A 15,347-nucleotide genomic window follows, 5' to 3' on the forward strand; every position below is an offset into this window, starting at 1 on the left:
ATGTTTCAACAAATGCAAATCAATAAATGTGATATATCACATTAATAGAATAAAAGATAAAATTAATATAATCATCTCAATAGACGGAGTGGAGCATTTTAAAAATTTCAATATCCTTTCATAATAAAAACTCTTAACAAATTGGATATATAAGTAACATATCTCAACATAATGAAGGCCATATATGACAAGCCCACAGCTAACAACATACTCAATGGTGAAAGGTTAAGTTTATCCTATAAGATGAGGAACAGGACAAGGGTGCCCACTCTTATTCAACCCCATACTGGAAGTCCTAGCCAGAGGACTTATCTGGCTTTGGTATCAAGGTAATGCTAGAGCAATCAGGCAAGAAAAAGAAATAAAAAATCATCCAACAGAAAGGAAGAAGTAAAATTGTCTCTCTTTGTAGATGACATGATCTTATATATAAAAAACTCTAAAAACTTTTTTTCTGTGTTAAAGCAGAAATTTATTAAAATGTATTTATGTAGAGTTTTATAAACAACAAAAAAAGTACACAATCCTCATCAGTCAGGCCATCAGCTCTATTCTCAGAAGTGCTTTGAGAGAAGACAGATTTCTCTACCTTTCCCATAAAAAATATTAGTTTATACAGCTGAAAATGATGCATGTATTATACCAGCTGTTATAAGAACAATCCCATTGAGATCCCAAAACCTCTGCAGAGAGTGAAGAGATTTTAGCAAAGAACCTCCTCCAGAATGCAATGCCTCATCACAGAGGTGTAATGCAAGAGACACATAAAAAGGTGGCTGTGTCAGAGAGTGTATGTGATCTGATGGGTGAGCCGTGAAGAGGCTGATAGCCCAGGTAGGCAGCCCCACACTGTAGAGCCTGGCCAGCGAGGACTACATGGCCTCTAAGACTTCTTCCTACTCCTTATTTTCTGAGCTGGCTATTCCTCCTGGAGGTTTGGTCTCCAGAAGTATATCAGTCACATTATGAGGTGCTTTGCCAAAGGCTCCTGCTGTAATTTCAAACAAAACCTTATCAATTCCACTTCTGCTACTTCTTCCATTTCTTCCAGACCATCCGTGCTTTCAAAAGTGTCCTCCTCTATCACCTCTTCCATAATCCCAGCCTTCATAATCTCTTTGGACAATTCCCATATGGTGCCCTGGATTGATGAGATCTTCACAAGACTCCAAGCAGCCTTCATCACTTCTGTGCTCTTTTGCAGGGAAAAGAAGTGGATATACCTTGATATACCTGTTGGCCATTTGTAGATCTTCCTTGGGAAAATATCTATCCAGGTCCCATTTTTAATTGGCTTATTTGGGTTTTGTTTGTTTGTTGGATCTTGTTATTGAATTTGACTTCCTTCCTCAAACCACCAGCTGGTTCTTCATCCATGAGGACAGAGTTCATGTGAGCTTTGGGTGCATAAAGCTTGCTCACAGCCTTTCTTGACCTATCAAGTCATTAGCCAGAACCATGCAGACATCCTTCTGGCCCTTCTTGGCAGCATCTTTCACAGACTGTTTCTCTCTTTACTTTTCTCTTTGGATATCACTCATTTGCCTAACTGCCACTCTCATTTTCTTTTCTAATCAACAAGATCAACATACAAGAATCAACTGCATTTCTAGACACTCACAAGGAACTATTTGAAAATGAAATAAAGACACCTCCCCACCCCAGCATTTAGAATAGCATCAAAAAATTTTTCTTAGGAATAAATTTAACCAAGGAGGTGAAAGATCTGTATACTTTCCAAACTATAAAACACTGATGAAAAAAACTAAAGAAAACAAATAAATTAAAAGATATTCTGTGTTCATGGATTAGAAAAACTAACATTGTTAAAACGTCCATACTAGTCAAAGTGATCTACAGATTCAGTGCAACCCCTATTCAGATTTGAATGGATTCTTTATGGAAATAGAAAAAAATTCTAAAATTCATATGGAAAAATGGGAAACCCTAAATAACCGAAGCAATGAGAAAGAAGAGCTAAGCTGAATGTATCACACTTCCTGATTTCAAATTATATCACAAAGCTAGAGTAATCAAAAAAGTAGGCATAAAAACAGATACATAGGCCACTGGAACAGAACTGAGAATCCAGAAATAAACCCATGCATACATGATCAACTAGTATTTGACAAAGGAGCTAATACTACTTAATGAAGAAAAAATAGTCTCTTCAATAAATGAATGGAAATAAATGTTGGGAAAACTAGATATTCAAATGCAGAAGAATGAACTAGACCCTTATCTTACACTATTCACAAAAAGGAACTCAAAATGGATTAAGACCTAAATGTAAGACCTGAAACTGTAAAAGTTCTAGAAGAAAACAGACGGGGGTAAGCTCCTTAACATTGGCCGTAGCGATGGTGTTTTTGGGTTTGACACCAAAAGCACAAGAAACAAAAGAAAAAGTAAACAAGTGGTACTACATCAATCCAAAGAGTTTCGGCACAGCAAAAAAAAATAATCAAAAAAATGAAAAGGCAATCTGTGGAATGAAAGAAAATATTTGCAAACCATGTATCTGATAAGAGGTTAATGTCCAAAATATACAAGGAAGTCAAACTCAGTAACAAGATCCAACAAACAAACAAAACCCAAATAAGCCAATTAAAAATGGGACCTGGATAGATATTTTCTCAAGGAAGATCTACAAATGGGGGGCCAACAGGTACATGGAAAGGTCTACCACATTCATCACATTGCTAATCATCAGAGAAATGCAAATTTAACCACGAGGAGCCATCATTTCACATAGGTTAGAATGGCTATTATCAAAACAAACAAACAAACAAAAAAACTGAAAAATAAACTACCATATGATTCATCAATTCTATTTTGGGTATATATCAGAAGGAAATGAAATCTCTATCTTGAAGAGCTATCTGTGTCCCAGGTTCATTTTAGCATTATTTACAATAGCCAAGACATGAAAACCATAATGTACCTATCAACAGATGAATGAAAAGAAAATGTAAGATGTCTATATCTATCTATCTATATTCCATTCATATAATGGAATATTATTCAGAAGGAAATCCTGCCATTTGCAACAACATGAATGAACCTTGACAGCGTTATGCTAAATGAAAGAAGTCAGAGAAAAACAAGTACTGTATGATCTCACTTATATGCAGAATCTAAAAAAACTGAACTCATAGAAACAATAGATTGGTGGTTGCTAGGGATGGGGGAAGCAGGGGGGGATGTGTGAGGGTGGTCCAAGGATACAAACCTTCAGCTTTGAGATGAATAATATCTGGGATCTGATGTACAGCACGGTGACAGTAGTTAACAATATTATACTCTATCCTTGAAAGTTGCTAAAAGAGTAGATCTTAAAATTTCTCACCATACACACACACAGAAAGAAGTAACTATGTGAGGTGATGGATGTGTGAACTAACCTTATTTTTGTAATCATACTGCAATATATACAGGCATTAAATCATCACATAGTACACCTTAAACTAACACAATATTACATGTTCATTACGTCTCAATAAAGATGGAAAAAAATGTCAAGCAAATATTAACCAGGGGAAAAAAAAGAAAACAGAAATTCAATAAGGCAAGAAAGCAGGAAATGCATTCCCTGCATGTGTGTACTTTTTCCAGGACAAGGGACAGGAGGCAGGGAGTTTCCGATTCCCCTCTTCCACCTCAAACACACATAAAATCTTATAATTCATCCCCTCTAGCAGAGCAGAGAAGTGCTGCCTCCAGCAGGATCTGTATTCCCCACTAATCTCTGAAACTGTACATTTTTGCAACTATTTGTAACAAATCATTGAATTAATTTCCTTTTTATTTCCTTATGAGAAAACTAAATTACTAATATTATCAAAATGTTCTCCCTCACTGGAGAATTCCCCTGATTCTAGTGTTTGGGTTTATATGATTCCATTTGGAGTTGGTTTTAGGAGACATGAATTTTTTTTAAAAGGAAATATTCAGTACTGAAGCTGGTCTAAGCATTCTCCTCTCTGTAGGATTTTTTTTTTCTTTTTTAGGTTCCTTCTCTCATCTTTTATTCACTCTCTGCTTTAATAGTGCTACTTTCCATACAGCCCTTTTCATTTTCAAAATGTATCCAGACTTTTCAAAATAAATGTTGGCCTCCCAAATATAAACCTTGGGGCTCAGATGGATCGTTTGGGGATAATCCTTCAGTTCCCATAAAGAAAGCCAAAGTTTTACAAAGACCTTTTGCTTTATAATCTTCTCTGAGCACAGCCTACAAGAGATTGGGTTTGCAGATATTTAGAGCATTTTTTTTTTTCCTCCTTTCTTAGTCTGCTTGGGCTGCCAGACCAAAATACTACTGATCACGCATAAACACAGGAATTTATTTTCTTAGGGCTCTGGGCAGCCCAAAATCAAGGTGCGAGCTAATCGTGTTCCTAGCGAGGGCTCTCTCCCAGAGGCAGACGGCAGCCTTCTTGCTGTGTTCTCACCTGACGGACAGGGAGTAGGAGCTCTCTGGTATCTCTTAGTAGGCTATTAATCCTATCAGAGCAAGATGCCACCCTAAGGACCCTATTTAACCTTAATTACTTCCTTTTACTCCAAATACAGTCACATTGGGGATTAGGGCTTCACATGAGTTTTAGGAGGACACAAGGCAGTCCATAGCGCCCCTGAAAAAACTGTACTACAAAGTCGACATGGACAAATGCACAAAGAAGCTATCCATTTCTTCAAGTCAATTATCCAGCGGCAGCAACTTATTGGGAAAAAGACTTAGTAAGTTGTCACCCACCACTCCCTCTTCGGCCACTCAGAAGGTGGATACTACTTTCTCTTGTGTTTCAAAGCACTTTTAGGAGAGTTCTAACTCTGCAGGCCTGAGAGCTGACTCTGCCTGGGCATTTTTACAAAGATGAGATGTGCTCCTTCTGTCCACCATGCACACCTCCCTCTCCACTGGAACAGCTGAATGCTTCTTCATGAGACAAGCATCTTTCCTTGGGTGACTTCCATTTGCTCTCTCTCCTCCAGGGACCTCTGTGTGCCATGCTTCCTTCTCTCCAGCAGAAATCTCCCCTTTCATCTCATTTGCAACCTTCCTAGATGTTGGAGACCATCCACTCCCTCTGCAAAGTGCTATGCAAGAGCAGGCGACCCGCACCCCCCGCCATCACCGCTCCTTGGCCTCTCAGCTCTGTGTAGTACATCTACCACCATCTTCCGCTGCGTGTGGCAGCCTCGCCTCCCTCCGTGTAGTCTGCCCTGCGGGTGGAGCTGGGAGAGGCTCGTGTTCAGGAGGGGTTCTCGAGTCTGGCTGTCATTCGCCCCTGCTCCCAGGCTGAAGGGAAGGCCTATTTGAGCTTTGGTTCCTGGGGTGGAGTTGCACACAGGAGAACAGAGACCTCATTCCTTCTTTCCTGTAATTCTGTGCCACCTTCCCCCTCACAGTGGAGGACACAGAACTAGGCCCAGACTGTTAGGCAGTTCTCACTTCTCTGAGAAGTGCACACTATAAAGAAGCAGGAAGCATAAAGAAAGAAAATAGAAGAACTTATAATGATGCACACGGTTTCTATTTATACCATCAAATTAGCCTCCTATCTTTCCTTCTTTCTTCCTTCCTTCCTGCCCCCCACCTCCTTCCCTCCTTCCTTCCTGCCCCCCACCTCCTTCCCTCCTTCCTTCCTGCCCCCCACCTCCTTCCCTCCTTCCTTCCTTCCTTCCATAGCCTCAGACCAATCATCAAGCACCTGCTCTACAATGCTCCAAGATTTGTTTTGCATAAATTTTTATTAAGTTTTTACTAAAGTTATACCCATTAAAAAAAAAATCTGTCAGGCTAAAAATTAAAATGCAATCAGTTAAAGAAGCACCTTAAGCAGATATTCCCCTAATTCAACACTTGGTTTCTTTTGCAAGCTGCATGTTACTTTGGGGGGGCGCCTGGGTGGCTCAGTCAAACATCTGCCTTCAGCTCAGGTCATGACCTCAGGGTTCTGCGATCGAGTCCCAAGTCAGACTCCTCACTCAGTGGGGAGTCTGCTTGTCCCAATTCCCCCCTGCCCCCCCAATTGTACACTCTTTCTCAAATAAATAAATAAAATCTTTAAAAAAAGAATAAAGCTGCATGTTAATTTATTTTTATTTTTTTATTATGTTAATCACCATACATTACATCATTAGTTTTTGATGTACTGTTCCATGATTCATTGTTTGTGCATAACACCCAGTGCTCCACGCAGAATGTGCCCTCTTTAATACCCATCACCAAGCTAACCCATCCCCCACCCTCCTCCCCTCTAGAACCCTCAGTTTGTTTGTCAGAGTCCATCGTCTCTCATGGCTCGTCTCCCCCTCCGACTTACTCCCCTTCATTCTTCCCCTCCTGCTATCTTCTTCTTTTTCTTTTTTCTTAACATATGTTGCATTATTTGTTTCAGAAGTACAGATCTGTGATTCAACAGTCTAGCACAATTCACAGCGCTCACCATAGCACATACCCTACCCAATGTCTATCACCCAGCCACCCCATCCCTCCCACCCCCCACCACTCCAACAACACTCAGTTTGTTTCCTGAGATTAAGAATCCCTCATATCAGAGAGGTCATATGATACATGTCTTTCTCTGAATGACTTATTTCACTCCACATAACACCCTCCAGTTCCATCCACGTTGTTGCAAATGGCAAGATCTCATTCCTTTTTATGGCTGTATAATATTCCATTGTGTATATACACCACATCTTCTTTATCCATTCATCTGTCGATGGGCATCTTGGCTCTTTCCACAGATTGGAATTGTGGACATTGTGGACATTGCTGCTATAAACATCGGGGTGCACGTACCCCTTCGGATCCCTACATTTGTATCTTTGTGGTAAATACCCAGTAGTGCAATTGCTGGATCGTATGGTAGCTCTATTTTCAACTGTTTGAGGAACCTCCATACTGTTTTCCAGAGTGGCTGTACCAGCTTGCGTTCCCACCAACAGTGTAGGAGGGTTCCCCTTTCTCCGCATCCCCGCCAACATCTGTCGTTTCCTGACTTGTTAATTTTAGCCATTCTGACTGGTGTGAGGTGGTATCTCATTGAGGTTTTGATTTGGATTTCCCTGATGCCGAGCGATGTTGAGCACTTTTTCATGTGTCTGTTGGCCATTTGGATGTCTTCTTTGGAAAAATGTCTGTTCATGTCTTCTGCCCATTTCTTGATTGGATTATTTGTTCTTTGGGTGTTGAGTTTGATAAGTTCTTTATAGATTTTGGATACTAGCCATTTATCTGATATGTCATTTGCAAATATTTTCTCCCATTCTGTCGGTTGTCTTTTGGTTTTGTGGACTGTTTCTTTTGCTGTGCAAAAGCTTTTTATCTTGATGAAGTCCCAATAGTTCATCTTTGCCCTGGCTTCCCTTGCCTTTGGCGATGTTTCTAGGAAGAAGTTGCTGTGGCTGAGGTCGAAGAGGTTGCTGCCTGTGTTCTCCTTTAGGATTTGGATGGACTTCTGTCTCACATTTAGGTCTTTCAACCATTTGGAGTCTATTTTTGTGTGTGGTGTAAGGAAATGGTCCAGTTTCATTCTTCTGCATGTGACTGTCCAATTTTCCCAACACCATTTGTTGAAGAGACTGTCTTTTTTCCATTGAACATTCTTTCCTGCTTTGTCAAAGATTAGTTGACCATAGAGTTGAGGGTCCATTTCTGGGCTCTCTATTCTGTTCCATTGATCTATGTGTCTGTTTTTGTGCCAGTACCATAGTGTCTTCATGACAGCTTTGTAATAGAGCTGGAAGTCCGGAATTGTGATGCCGCCACCTTTGCTTTTCTTTTTCAACATTCCTCTGGCTATTCGGGGTCTCTTCTGGTTCCATACAAATTTTAGGATTATTTGTTCCATTTCTTTGAAAAAAGTGGATGGTATTTTGATGGGGATTGCATTGAATGTGTAGATTGCTCTAGGTAGCATTGACATCTTCACAATGTTTGTTCTCCCAATCCATGAGCATGGAACGTTTTTCCATTTCTTTGTGTCTTCCTCAATTTCTTTCCTGAGTATTTTATAGTTTTCTCAGTACAGATCCTTTGCCTCTTTGGTTAGATTTATTCCTAGGTATCTTATGGTTTTGGGTGCAATTGTAAATGGGATCGACTCCTTGATTTGTCTCTCTTCTGTCTTGTGGTTGGTGTATAGGAATGCCACTGATTTCTGTGCATTGATTTTTATATCCTGCTACTTTACTGAATTCCTGTATGAGTTCTAGCAGTTTTGGGGTGGAGTCTTTTGGGTTTTCCACCTACAGTATCATATCATCTGCAAAGAGTGAGAGTTTGACTTCCTCTTTGCCGATTTGGATGCCTTTGATTTCTTTTTGTTGTCTGCTTGCTGTGGCTAGGACTTCTAATACTATGTTGAATAGCAGTGGTGATAGTGGACATCCCTGCCGCGTTCCTGACCTTAGGGGAAAAGTTCTCAGCTTTTCCCCATTGAGAATGATATTCGCTGTAGGTTTTTCATAGATGGCTTTTATGATATTGAGGTATGTACCCTCTCCCTATACTCTGAAGAGTTTTGATCAAGAAAGATGCTGTACTTTGTCAAATGCTTTTTCTGCATCTATTGAGAGGATCTTATGATTCTTGTTCTTTCTTTTGTTAATGTATTGTATCACATTGATTGATTTGCAGATGTTGAACCATCCTTGCAGCCCAGGGATAAATCCCCCTTGGTCATGGTGAATAATCCTTTTAATGTACTGTTGGATCCTATTGGCTAGTATTTTGGTGAGAATTTTTGCATCCATGTTCATCAAGGATATTGGTCTGTAATTCTCCTTTTTGATGGGGTCTTTGTCTGGTTTTGGGATCAAGGTAATGGTGGCATCATAAAACAAGTTTGGTAGTTTTCCTTCCCTTTCTATTTTTTGGAACAGTTTCAGGAGAATAGGTATTAATTCTTCTTTAAATGTCTGGTAGAATTCCCCTGGGAAGCCATCTGGCCCTGGGCTTTTGTTTGTTGGGAGGTTTTTGATGACTGCTTCAATTTCCTTAGTGGTTAAAGGTCTGTTCAGGTTTTCTATTTCTTCCTGGTTCAATTTTGGCAGTTGATACATCTCTAGGAATGCACGCATTTCTTCCAGGTTATCTAATTTGCTGGCATAGAGTTGCTCCTAATATGTTCTTATAATTGTTTGTATGTCTTTGGTGTTGGTTGTGATCTCTCCTCTTTCATTCATGATTTTGTTGATTTGGGTCATTTCTCTTTTCTTTTTGATAAGTCTGGCCAGGGGTTTATCAATCTTGTTAATTCTTTCAAAGAACCAGCTCCTAGTTTCGTTGATCTGTTCTACTGTTCTTTCTGCTCTGATCTTTATTATCTCTCTTCTCCTGCTGGGTTTAGGCTTTATTTGCTGTTCTTTCTCCAGCTCCCTTAGGTGTAGGGTTAGGTTGTGTATTTGAGACCTTTCTTGTTTCTTGAGAAAGGCTTGTATTGCTATATACTTTCTTCTCAGGACTGCCTTTGCTGTATCCCAAAGATTTTGAACAGTTGTGTTTTCATTTTCATTAGTTTCCATGAATTTTTTTATTCTTCTTTAATTTCCTGGTCGACCCATTCATTCTTTAGTAGGATGCTCTTTAGCCTCCATGTATTTGAGTTCTTTCCGACTTTCCTCTTGTGATTGAGTTCTAGTTTCAAAGCATTGTGGTCTCAAAATATGCAGGGAATAATCCCAATCTTTTGGTACCGGTTGAGACCTGATTTGAGACCTAGGATGTGATCAATTCTGGAGAATGTTCCATGGGCACTAGAGAAGAATGTGTACTCCATTGCTTTGGGATGGAATGTTCTGAATATGTCTGTGAAGTCCATTTGGTCCAGTGTGTCATTTAAAGTCTTTATTTCCTTGATGATCTTTTGCTTAGATGATCTGTCCATTTCAGTCAGGAGGGTGTTAAAATCCCCCACTATTATTGTATTGTTGTCAATGTGTCTCTTTGCTTTTGTTATTAATTGCCTTATAAAATTGGCTGCTCCCATGTTAGGGGCATAGATATTTACAATTGTTAGATCTTCTTGTTGGATAGACCCTTAAGTAGGATATAGTGTCCTTCTTCATCTCTTATTACAGTCTTTGTTTTAAAATCTAATTTGTCTGATATAAGGATTGCCACCCCAGCTTTCTTTTGGTGTCCATTAGCATGGTGAATTGTTTTCCACCCCCTCACTTTCAATCTGGGGGTGTCTTTGGGTCTAAAATGAGTCTCCTGCAGACAGCATATTGATGGGTCTTGATTTTTAATCCAATCTGATAGCCTGTGTCTTTTGATTGGGGCATTTAGCCCATTTACATTCAGAGTAACTATTGAAAGGTATGAATTTAGTGCCATTGTATTGCCTGTAGGTGACTGTTACTGTATATTGTCTGCGTTCCTTTGTGATCTATGCTGCTTTTAGGCTCGCTCTTTGCTTAGAGGACCCCTTTCAATATTTCTTGTAGGGCTGGTTTCGTGTTTGCAAATTCCTTTAGTTTTTGTTTGTCCTGGAAGCTTTTTATCTCTCCTTCTATTTTCAATGAGAGCCTAGCTGGATATAGTATTCTTGGCTGCATATTTTTCTCATTTAGTGCTCTGAAGATATCATGCCAGTCCTTTCTGGCCTGCCACGTCTCTGTGGATAGGTCTGTTGCCAATCTAATGTTTCTACCATTGTAGGTTACATATCTCTTCTCCCGAGCTGCTTTCAGGATTTTCTCTTTGTCTCTGAGACTCGTAAGTTTTACTATTAGATGGCGGGGTGTTGACCTATTTTTATTGATTTTGAGAGGGGTTCTCTGTGCCTCCTGGATTTTGATGCCTGTTTCCTTCCTCACATTAGGGAAGTTTTCTGCTATTATTTGCTCCAATATAACGTCTGCCCCTCTTTCTCTTTCTTCTTCTTCTGGGATCCCAATTATTCTAATGTTGTTTTGTCTTATCATATCACTTATCTCTCGAATTCTGCCCTCGTGATCCTGTAGTTGTTTCTCTCTCTTTTTCTCAGCCTCTTTATTTTCCATCATTTGGTCTTCTATATCGCTGATTCTCTCTTCTGCCTCATTTATCCTAGCAGTTAGTGCCCCCATTTTTGACTGCACCTCATCAATAGCCTTTTTGATTTTGACTTGGTTAGATTTTAGTTCTTTTATTTCTCCAGAAAGGGTTTCTCTAATAACTTCCATGCTTTTTTCAAGCCCGGCTAGTATCTTTAAAGTCATGATTCTGAACTCTAGGTCTGACATCGTACTAATGTCCGTATTGAGTAGGTCCCTGGCAGATGGTACTACCTCTTAGTAGTACCTTCTTTTTGCTGAGGTGATTTTTTTCGTCCTGTCATTTTGTCCAGAGGAGAATAGATGAATGAGAGAACAAAATGCTAACAGGTTAACAACGTCCCCAGCAAATATACTCTTTACAAATCAGAAAAGACCTGAAACCAGGGGAAAAGAAAGGGAAAGAAAGAAAAAAGAAAGAGAAGGAAAAAAAAAAGAAAGAGAAGGAAAAAAAAAGATAAAAACAAAAACAGAACAATACAAAAAAACCAGAATATGATCAGATATGATCAGGCTAGTGCATAGATCAGTGCCACACACTAGATTTTGGGCATATTTTGGTCTGTTAGAAAAAAGTGCCTCCTAAAATTTTAAAGGAAGAAAGACTTATGTACAAAATAAGGGTTGATACAATGAAGGGATGGAAGATGACTGTTAAGATGAAAAGTACAAAAGATTTTATAAAAGGAATTGATAAGATAAGAAGTTGTTTGAAAAAAGAAAGAAGAAGATTAAAAAAAAAAAGAAAAAAGAGAATGTGATCAGGCAGGATACTAGAACAAAGCCATACACTAGTGATTTAGGGTGTATTTTGATCTGTTAGAAGAAACTGTATCTTAAAATTTTAAAGAGAGAACAATTTATATATATATGCCAAAAATAAGGGTAACTACTATGAAGGGATAAAATATGACTCTAAAAATGAAAAATAAAAAAAGTTTTTTTAAAAAAGGGATTGATAAGATGTTGGTTGAAAAAGGGAAAAAGAAAAATTTTAAAAAAAGTTAAAAAAATTAACTTTGAAAAACTAACGAATCATTGTAAAAAAAGCCATGAATTCTATGTGCAGTATTCCCCTAGCGCTGGAGTTCTCCCGTTCTCCTTGATCGGTAAACTTGGTCTTGGCTTGCTGGCTGTTTGTGCTGATCTTCTGGGGGAGGGGCCTGTTGCCGTGGTTCCCAAATGTCTTTGCCGGAGGCGGAATTGCCCCGCCCTTGTCGGTCCGGGCTAAGCAAGCTGCTTGGGTTTGCTCTCAGGAGCTTTTGTTCCCTGCAAGCTCTCGCTACAGCTTTGGAGGACCAGGGTGAAAATGGTGGCCTCCTAATCTCCACCCGGAAGAGCTGAGAACTCGGGGCCCCGCTCCTCAGTGCGCAGAGAAAAGCAGTCACTCCCGTCTCCCTGGTCTCCGGCCGCTCTCCGTGCTCACCCGGCCTGTGACCGAGCGTTTCTATCTCTGGCTCCCGACCCCGTGTGGAGTCTCCAAACCCAGCAGATCCCTGCGGTGCGCTCCCGCGCCGCTCCTCCCGGGGGAGGGAGGGGAGTCTCCCCGGCTCTGCCACTTGTTGGGTCCCCGCTGGAGGAGCAGTGGCCCGACGGGGCCGCGGATCACAGTTTATGGCCACCCCGAGCTGAGAGCCCGCGCCTCGGCTCCGTCTCTGCAGCCGGCTTCCCCGCTCCGATACCTGGGAGCTCTGCCGCACTCAGGCACCCCCAGTCTTTCTGTGACCCCGAGGGTCCAGAGACCACACTGTCCCGCAAGGGTTCCACCCCCCGCTTAGCCACTGGAGCGACGCCCCTCAGCGGAGCCAACTTCTAAAAGGTCCGATTTTGTGCTCCGCGGCTCTATCACTTGCCAGAAGCGACCGACGGAGGCCCCCTCCCCCACCGTCTATCCTCCCGAATATCGCCTGGGATTCACTTCTCCATACGTCCTACCTTCCAATAAGTGGTCACTTCTCTGTTTAGAGAGTTGTTGCTACTCTCTTCTTCGATCTCCTGTTGAGTTCATAGGTGTTCAGAATGGTTTGATCCCCATTCAGCTGAATTCCTGAGACCAGACTAAATCCAGGTCTCCTACTCCTCCGCCATCTTGCTCCGCCCCCGCTGCATGTTACTTTTAAATCAAGTCTGTAGGGCCACCGGCATATGGTTTATGGGCTCAGAGTCTGTCTGCCTCGGTGGAATCCCAGCCCTACCACTTCTGACTATGCTCTTGACCAAGTTGCTTAGGTTCTCAAAGGCTATATTTCTCCACCTCTAACTAAACACAGTAATAATAATAATGCTATCTCATTCAACTATTTGAGGCTAATATTAATCAACACATGTAAGGTACGATGAAAGGGCCTGGCATCTAGTAAGTCTTTAACAAATATTATATCTTATTATTACTGTTACTATTATATTAGTCTTAAGTTTTTATTCAGTACCTATTATCTGCCTAGAATTTCTGTAGGCAGGTGAGATATGTGTGTTGACTGGCCTGACCTACTGAATTGCTTGACCCAGGTGAGTGTTTCAGAGCAGTGCCAACAAGGCCTTGCAGGGCACCTGGGAGCATCCCACCCGTGAGGCATGTGGCGCCCAAGTTTCGGAGACACCACTGTCATGACCAGTGGCTGTCATTGTGAGCCTCTGGGATTTCTTCTAGTTGCATTTAAGACTCCTCATGAAAGCCTGGTAGACAACACAGTGCAATAATGTTTCCTCATGAAACAATGTTGTAATGTGCTTATAAAAAATAATGGACTCTCATATATCCACATCTTCACATCATTTTCAAGGGCAGCCTTGATTCCTTCCATCTTTTCATGTTTCCACCAGGAGAGAGATAACTTTACTTAGCTTCCTCAAAGCACAGCCCCTTTTGTATGGGGTCTAGGAGCCGTAATAGAGCAGGAGATGCCTACTGAATGGAACCACGAGGCTCACAGGCAAAATGAAGTAACACGAATTTAAGGAAACCAGGGAATGGTTTCTCTGTCCTGACGCTCCTCCAGGTCGATGGCTCACGTGCTTGCCTTCTCTGGTACAAGTCCTCTTGCGTTCCCCTTGTGACCACCTCACACGCAGCGGAAGTGCAGCTCAGGCAGCGGGCCCCACCCTGGTTCTGCTCAGGAACATTCCCACAGCACATCAGCTACCTCTTCACTCATCCACAGCCCATCAGAACAACTGCTTACCCATGGACAGAGTCTCTCAAGAGTTTACAAAAATAAAAAGTAGCTTCTTACTTCAAAAATATTGGGCCGTTTGCAATGACATGGATGGAGCTAGAGAGTATTATGCTAAGCAAAATAAGTCCGTCAGAGAAAGACAAATACCATATGATTTCACTCACATGTGGAATTTGAGAGACAAAATAAATGAGCAAAGGGAAAAAAGAGAGAGAGTGAGAGAGACAAATCAAGAAACAGAATCTTAACTATAGAGAACAAACTAATGGTTACCAGAGGGGAGGTAGATGGGGAGATGGGTGAAATAGGGGATGGGGATCAAGGAGAACACTTGTGAGGAGCACCTGATGATGTACGGAAGTGTTGAATCACTATGTTGTACCCCTGAAACTAATAGAAATAGAACACTGTATGTTAACTAACTGGAATTAAAATAAAAACTTACAGGGCGCCTAGGTGGCTCCGTGGGTTAAGCGTCTGCCTTCGGTTCAGGTCATGATGCCAGGGTCCTCGGATCGAGCCCCACACTGGGCTCCCTGCTCAGTGGGGAGTCAGCTTCTCCCTCTCCCTCTGCTGATCCCCCCGCTCGTGCTCTCTCTCTCTCTCAAATAAATAAATAAAATCTTAAAAAAAACACTTAAAAAAAATTCAGGACACTCGGCCAAGGAGTCATGTTGAAATGTGCTTTGACAGATAGGCTTTAGAAGCACTTACCCTTCCTTCCCTCTGAAGCAATCGTTCCTCACACCTGCCGAGCTCTGCACATTCACAGAGCACATCAGCAGCTGTTCCATCTTCATACCCACGATGTGAGGCAAGCTGCTTATGTTGATAATAACGATAATTATAATAATAGTAATAATAAAAACTTTCATTGAGAGTTTACTTGGTGCCAGTTCCGGAGCCCTGTGACTTGTATGGATGAGCTGGGCTATCGTTAACAACTCTGATGATCCCTGTTGAAAGATGAGGAAACCAAAGATCAAGACAGCAACCTGTCCCCATTTTACAGATGAGCGCTCCAGTGACTCGTCCCAGCAGGTGGTATGCCCAGGTGTAGCACCAAGTTCTCCAAGGCCCTTTCTAAGGCACCATACTGCTTTTCAGCATCTCCAA

General features: G+C 41.3%; 1 pseudogene; it reads right to left on the bottom strand.

The window, feature by feature from the left end:
- Positions 1-611: 611 nt before the first annotated feature.
- Positions 612-15,031, bottom strand: LOC113932613 (annotated as a pseudogene).
- Positions 15,032-15,347: the final 316 nt, after the last annotated feature.

Source organism: Zalophus californianus, chromosome 10, assembly GCF_009762305.2.
Source record: "Zalophus californianus isolate mZalCal1 chromosome 10, mZalCal1.pri.v2, whole genome shotgun sequence".
Taxonomy (NCBI): domain Eukaryota; kingdom Metazoa; phylum Chordata; class Mammalia; order Carnivora; family Otariidae; genus Zalophus; species Zalophus californianus.